Source organism: Odocoileus virginianus, chromosome 27 (genome assembly GCF_023699985.2).
Source record: "Odocoileus virginianus isolate 20LAN1187 ecotype Illinois chromosome 27, Ovbor_1.2, whole genome shotgun sequence".
In the NCBI taxonomy this organism is placed as follows: domain Eukaryota; kingdom Metazoa; phylum Chordata; class Mammalia; order Artiodactyla; family Cervidae; genus Odocoileus; species Odocoileus virginianus.
Window position 1 is genome coordinate 10,674,504 of NC_069700.1, and position 6,759 is coordinate 10,681,262.

At 45.5% G+C, this 6,759-nt stretch overlaps 1 non-coding gene across 1 annotated transcript; it reads left to right on the top strand.

The window, feature by feature from the left end:
- The first annotated feature begins 6,049 nt into the window (after window positions 1–6,049).
- On the top strand, window positions 6,050–6,157 carry LOC139031649 (U6 spliceosomal RNA). Its single transcript, XR_011484154.1, has one exon. It is a non-coding gene; the product is annotated as a U6 spliceosomal RNA (small nuclear RNA).
- The last annotated feature ends 602 nt before the right edge of the window (window positions 6,158–6,759 follow it).

Here is a 6,759-nt window from a genome sequence, read left to right on the forward strand (position 1 = left end):
AGGGTGGGGAAAGCTGGTGGTTTTCACTGGCCTGCAGAATGCTGTCCACGCTCCTTGGGGAGCGTGAGCAGGGAGGAACTGAGCCGAAGGCTTCTGCTGGGCCTGGAGAGGTGAGACTGACGGGAGAGCTTCCAGCTTACATCGCCAGGACTTAGTGTGCATGCTGAGTCGCTTCAGTTGTGTCCGACTCTTTGTGACCCCCATGGACTGTAGCCTGCCAGGCTCCTCTGTCCTTGGAATTCTTCAGGCAAGAATACTTAAGTGGGTTGCTATCCCCTTCTCCAGGGGATCTTCCAGACCCAGGGATTGAACCCCTGCCTCTTGTGTCTCCTGCATCGCCACCTGGAGCTTAGAAGTACAACTTCATTTTCTTCCTTTATGGGCTACAAATTCCCTCTCCATCATATCCATTCAGATGTAAACATCAGTACTCAAACACAGCCCTAAGCCAAACAGAAGAGGCTTTGCTACCACGGGTGGTTTAGGGTTGCCCAGGCCCGGTGGCTTCATTAGAATGGGAAAGGGAGGGGTGAGTAGACAGCCTGCCCCTTCCAAAATCCCCTCTGAGACTTAGAAAATCCATGGGGTCTTGGGCTGCCTTGTCTTGCCAGGTCCTCAGGTCATTTTGCAAAGAACACCTGGCGGGAGTTCCCCTGCAGGCCGATAACTATCTAGGTGCAGGCTCTTGCTGGAATTTCTCTCTGGATTCTTACTTCCCGCCCTTCCTCCTCTCTGAACACCATAGGGATCTGAAGTTCACTGCTCTTTGAAGAAGTGCAGCATGTTGCTTTCAGGGTTCTCCCCGCCTATGCAGCTTCTTCCCCTGGGTTCTCCACCACCAAGTCTCCAGCGCACAAGTCAGGTGGTTTTCTCAGCTCTGCGTCTCTTGGTGAACATTTTATTTTTCAGTTGTGGCAAAATACATGTGATATAAAGTTTGCCATCTTAAGCATCTTTTAAGTGTACAGTTCAGAAGTGGTAAGTATATTCATTGTTGTGCAGTCCATCTCCAGAACTCTTTGCATCTTATGAAACTGAGACTCTACACCCATTAAACAACCCCCTGTTACCCTCTTCTCCCAGCCCCTGGGCACTCACATTCTGTATTCTGTCTCTATGGATCTGACTGAGACATACAGTATTTGCTCTTCTGTGACTGGCTCGTTTTACTCGGCATAATATCCTCCAGGTTTGTTCAAGCTGTCATGTGTGTCAGAATTTGCTTCCTTGTTAAGGCAGAATCACATTTCGTTGTATGTACAGGCCATGTTTTGTTGATCCATTCATCTGTCAGTGGACACTTATGTTGCTTCCACCTTTGGGCTATTGTGAATAATGCTGCTATGAACATGGTGGACAAACATCTCTTCAGATCCTGCTTGCAATTCTTTCGGGGCCCTTGCCAGAAGTGGAATTGCTGGTGGCTCAGATGGTAAAGAATCTGCCTGCAATGTAGGAGACCTGGGTTCAATCCCTGGGTCAGGAAGATCCCCTGGAGAAGGGAGTGGCTACCCACTCCAGTATTCTTGCCTGGGAAATCTCAGGGACAGAGGAGCCTGACTGGCTATAGTCGAGGGGTTTGCAAAGAGTCAGACACAACTGAGAGACTTACACTTTAACTTTTTTCACTTTTTACGGTAACTCTATGTTTAATTTTGTTAGAAAGTACGATATTGTTTTCCACAGTGGCTGCACCATTGTACACTCTAACCAGTGGTGCACAAGGGTTCCAATTTCTCCCTGCTCCACAGCACTTGCTTTTTTCTGATTTTTTAATAGTAGCCATCCTAATGGGTATGAGGTGGTATCTCATTGTGATTTTCACTGGTATTTTCCTAATGGTTAGCGGCTGAGCTTCTTTTCATGTGCTTATTGGTCATTTGTGCATCTTCTTTGAAGAAATTCAACAAACATTTCTTTGTCACCTGTGAGTTGCCTACCTAAGGGCTATTTCCCCTTGTCCTCTGGCTGACCTCTGATTTCACTTCTCCCTGATGTGGTTCGGGGATAAGTCCTGGTTCATCTAAGTCAGTGGTTCTCAATCCTGGCTAATCCAGTGTGTTACCTGAATGATGCCCTGGAAACCTCTGGATTTATGATTGTTAGTGGTGTGTCCAAGGCCAAAATTTCTATGTAGAAAAGAGGTAGAAATTGCTTGTATTATTCTATGTATGAAAGAGAACACTCTAGTCCAAGGAAGGAAAAGAAGACAAACAAAAAGTTACTTGAATGCTTACAAAGTGATTAATAGTATCCTAAGAAGAGTGTGAGCTAATAACTGGCCACTGGAATTCGCCACTGTGGCCATGTTTATCTATGACGATAGAAGAAAGGAACAGAGCCATGATTTTGAACAGACTTCAACCCTGGACTCTCGTGATGAAAGTCTGGTACTCTATTGTCCAACGGTTTTAAGTTTCATTCAGATCACAGGGGAGACAGAAAACTGGAAACCTTGGACAAGCTGGACTATCAAGAGCTAGACCAATGCTTCCCTGGTGGTCCAGTAGTTAAGAGCCCACTCTGTGATGCAGGGACATGGGTTCGATCCCTGGCCCGGAAAGATCCTCCTTGCCATGGAGCAAGTAAGCCTGTGAGCCACGAGTCAGCCCATGTGCCGCAACTACTGAAGCCCTTGAACTGTGTTCCCCAAGAGAAGCCACCACCGCTTGCCACAACTAGAGAAAGCCCATGAGCAGCAATGAAGACCTGGTGCAACCAAAAAGTAAATAAATAAAGAGCCAGACCGGAACTGGAGGCGTCCTGAACTGAATCCTGTATCTGCCTCAAACCTTCCCTGTGGTTCCCAGCCAAGTCCTGAAATCTGGGTCAGTTACAGAGTTTAGATGCAACACTAGAAAGGAAAGAAGTTGAGTTCATAGTACATTCTGAGTCCAAACCACATAAGTCTTTAGAGATTAAATTTAACACCTTGACGTGATACCTGAGCCCAAACGAGTAACTTAGTTAAACTAATAGCCAGCCAAGTAGTACTGATCAGATTACCTGAGGCTCAGATATATAGCAGAAGTAACCTTCTTTAGCTTCGTCTTTCCTGGATCTGGGTGTTATCAGATCAGGCATCATTTCTGCTACGGTTTCCTTCAGTTGCACCTGGAGAGGGCCTTCCGAGTATGCACTGGATGTCACCACTTAGTGAGTCCCAAAGGTATGGCTGGATGGCTGGATGAGGGGTACACGGGAGAGTCTGTGGCTGGTTGTAGCTCTCTACCTATTTCCAGCTAGAGTCTATACTCCTTATGGACAAATCCCAACATATGCCAAAATGCTTAAAGATGACATATGGTCAGCTACTAGCTGATGGCCCTGTGTGTCAAGAAACAGCCATAGGAAGGCCTGATTCAATATAAAATAATAAGAAGGGTATGTGTGTCTCTAGGAAACCATTAAAATAGAAAACATGAAAAGTCTGCTTACCATCAACATTTCAGAATTTGCTTTCTATTTACTCTTACAGATAGTATCAAATTTTGAAATGAACATGGATGAGTATTAAGTTTATCCTGTTTATCCTGTACATCCTGCTGTATGTGTTCTTAGTCGTGTCTGATTTTTTGGGACCCCCCATGGATTGTAGCCCACCAGGATCTTCTGTCCATGGAATCTTCCAGGCAAGAATACCGGAGTGGGTTGCCATTTCCTGCTCCAAGGGATCTTCCCAACCCAGGGATTGAACCCACATCTCTTGCATTGGCAGGTGGATTCTTTACCACTAGTGCCACCGAGAAGCCCACCAAAAGTGCTACGTGTCAATAATCCACACCTGGCCTTGGAAATGGCTTGTTTGGCTTTGTGGTCTCCACAATGAAGCCACGGTCCCAAAACTCCTCAAAAAAAGTGATTTGTGTAGGATGCATTTCAGTGTCAGAATGAATAGGAAAAATTCTGGGGGGAAAAGTGTGAGAAGGAGAAAAGTTCATGAGGTGTTCATTCAATGGAATCAGCATGAATGCAGGTTCTGACACCATTTATTTGATGGAAGAAGCATGGTACTCCTCGAAACTCTACCATGAAGTCTGTAAAGAACCTTGAAAATTAGGGGATTTTAAATCTTACCACTCTAAATGAAGAGAAATCATACCTATGTGTAAAGTATGTTCAGAATTACTGCTAGAATTTTGTGGATACAATAAGGCAGATGTAGAAAACACAGAACACTTGAGAAAGATGGAAGACAGCAACACATTCAGAGTTAACTGCTGGGGCTCTTAATCCGGAGGCTGAGTCTCCGAGTCAAAGTATAAATGCTGAGACTTCCCTGGGGGTCCAGTGGTAGGGACTCTGGGCTTCCACTGCAGGGGGCACGGGTTCAATCCCTGGTCAGGGCACTAAGATCCCGCAAGCAGTGCCCAAACCACAGCAGGAGCAACAATGCAGAGCACAGTGAAAGTGTAAATGCCACCTTGGACACAGAGCTCCTGTGTCTGGAGAGAAAAGGGTGAACGTGGGGCTGGAACTGGCTTGCTGGTGAGACACCTCATGTCTGGAGAGAACCTCCGATGGCTGGATAATATGCAGAGAAGTTTCACTGCTGGGCTGTTCCTGGAAAGGTGAGGAGGATTCAACAAAGGGGGACAGCGGCTCTCTTGGCACTTCTGGGCAGGCCCTGGAAGGCATCGGTACGAGCTGCTCTTTCCCACAAGCCCACCTTGGGGTGTGGATATACTGCTGCTGCCAAGTCGCTTCAGTCGTTTCTGACTCTGTGCGACCCCATAGGCGGCAGCCCACCACACTCCGCTGTTCCTGGGATTCTCCAGGCAAGAACACTGGAGTGGGTTGCCATTTCCTTCTCCAGTGCATGAAAGTGAAAAGTGAAAGAGAAGTTGCTCAGTCGTGTCTGACTCTTCGTGACCCCATGGACTGCAGCCTACCAGGCTCCTCCGTCCATGGGATTGTCCGGGCAAGAGTACTGGAGTGGGGTGCCATTACCTTCTCCGGCAGATATATTGAGATACAATTAAGGAAAGGCTGATCTGAGTGAGTCCAGGTTGGTCATTCTTCCCTAAACCTGCAAGAGACACTGGCTCATTGGCGTTCTTTACCCCTCCCCCGCCTCCCCCCACCCCCCCAAAAAAGGCCACACACAAAGACTGACAGAAAGGAAATTATCACTGGAAAGCACCCAAATGTAGGAACTTGGAGTGACAGAAGACTGCGAGGGAGGATGAGAATTGAAGGTAAAAATTAAAAAATGAAGACCCAGAAACAAGAACACCAAAGAAAAGGGCAGAATGGAATCATGGGGGAAAAGGAAAAAATATGAACATTCAGGCTGCCAGAACAGTATTTCCAGCAGCAGACCTGCGGCTGGATAAGTTTGGAAAACACTGTACCCTGTATCTAACCATTCCCTTTATTTTGCAATTTATATTGCAATTTATATTGCAATTTATTTTTGCAATTTATATTGCAAAATAGCTTATTGATGGCTTTGAGATCTATTGCAATAAAGAAACCCATTTAACTCATAAATTTAATTAAATACTGAACCTCTTTTTCCACATTACCCCCTGGTAACATCCTATAGGGCTAGAATTCTACACTGTATGTTTGTCATATGCTTATATACATTACAGTAAGATAAGTAAATACCTTGGTTACAAGAAAAGTGTTTACTTGTAGGAAAAAGCATGATAACAATGGGAAAACCAAACTTGGTTAGGAGTCAGGAGAGCTGACATCAGCTGCTGACTCTCCGATTCTGCATATCTATGTAGAAAAAACACTGTGTGCAGTTTATGTTGCTGAAAATCCAAAAATCAGAGAGAATTCCAATGACAGCAAGGTTTAGAATTCTGGTTTTTCTCCTAAGAAGATTAATCACTTATCCAAGTTACTTAACCTCTCCAGGCTTCCATTTACTTATTTAGACAGTGAGGGACTTATGCATCAAGATTTCTGTTACCCTGTGTATGTGGCTGTGTGGGGGTGCTCCAGCTCAGCATGTCTGACTCTTGGCAACCCCGAGGACTGTAGCCCGCCAGCCTCCTCTGTCCATGGGATTTCCCAGGCAAGAATACTGGAGCGGATGCTCGCTTTGGCAGCACATATACTAAAAGCTGGAACAATACAGAGAAGATTAGCATGGCCCCTGAGCAAGGATGACATGCAAATTCCTGAAGCATTCCATATCTTTTTTTTTTTCCAGATAATAATACTGGAGTGGGTGGCCATTGCCTACTCCAGGTGATCTTTCTGACCCAGGGGTTGAACCTGTGTCTCTTACATCTTCTGCACTGCTAGGTGGATTCTTTACAATGGCATCAGCTGGGAAGCCCTTTCTATGATCCTACCAAATTTGAAAACCTTTTGTATCACAGGAGCTCTGATAATCCAAAAAAAAATTAAAAAATCCTTTCAATGGGTAGCAGGTGACTCTCCCACTCCTCAAAAAAGAAAAAAAAAATCAGACAGCGTAAGGACTTCCCTGGTGGTCCAGGGGTTAACAGTCTGCATTTCAAACTGAAGTGGTCTGGGGACTAGGATCCCACAGGCCACATGGTGTGGCCAAACAAACAAAAAAGTCCAACAACTTATTAGTAGTTTGACACCTCACTCAAAACTCAAAGGAGCCAATCATTTTCTTCTATTGTGGGTCTCTGAGTACAGACTGAAAGCCAGCTTTGTGCTGCCTCGACATAGGGTGTAAAGCAAAGTCCTTGTAATATGAATACATGACGGCTTCTAGGAGCCTGACCTTGGACTCTCTGAGGCTCCTTTAGATGAAAGTCATAGACA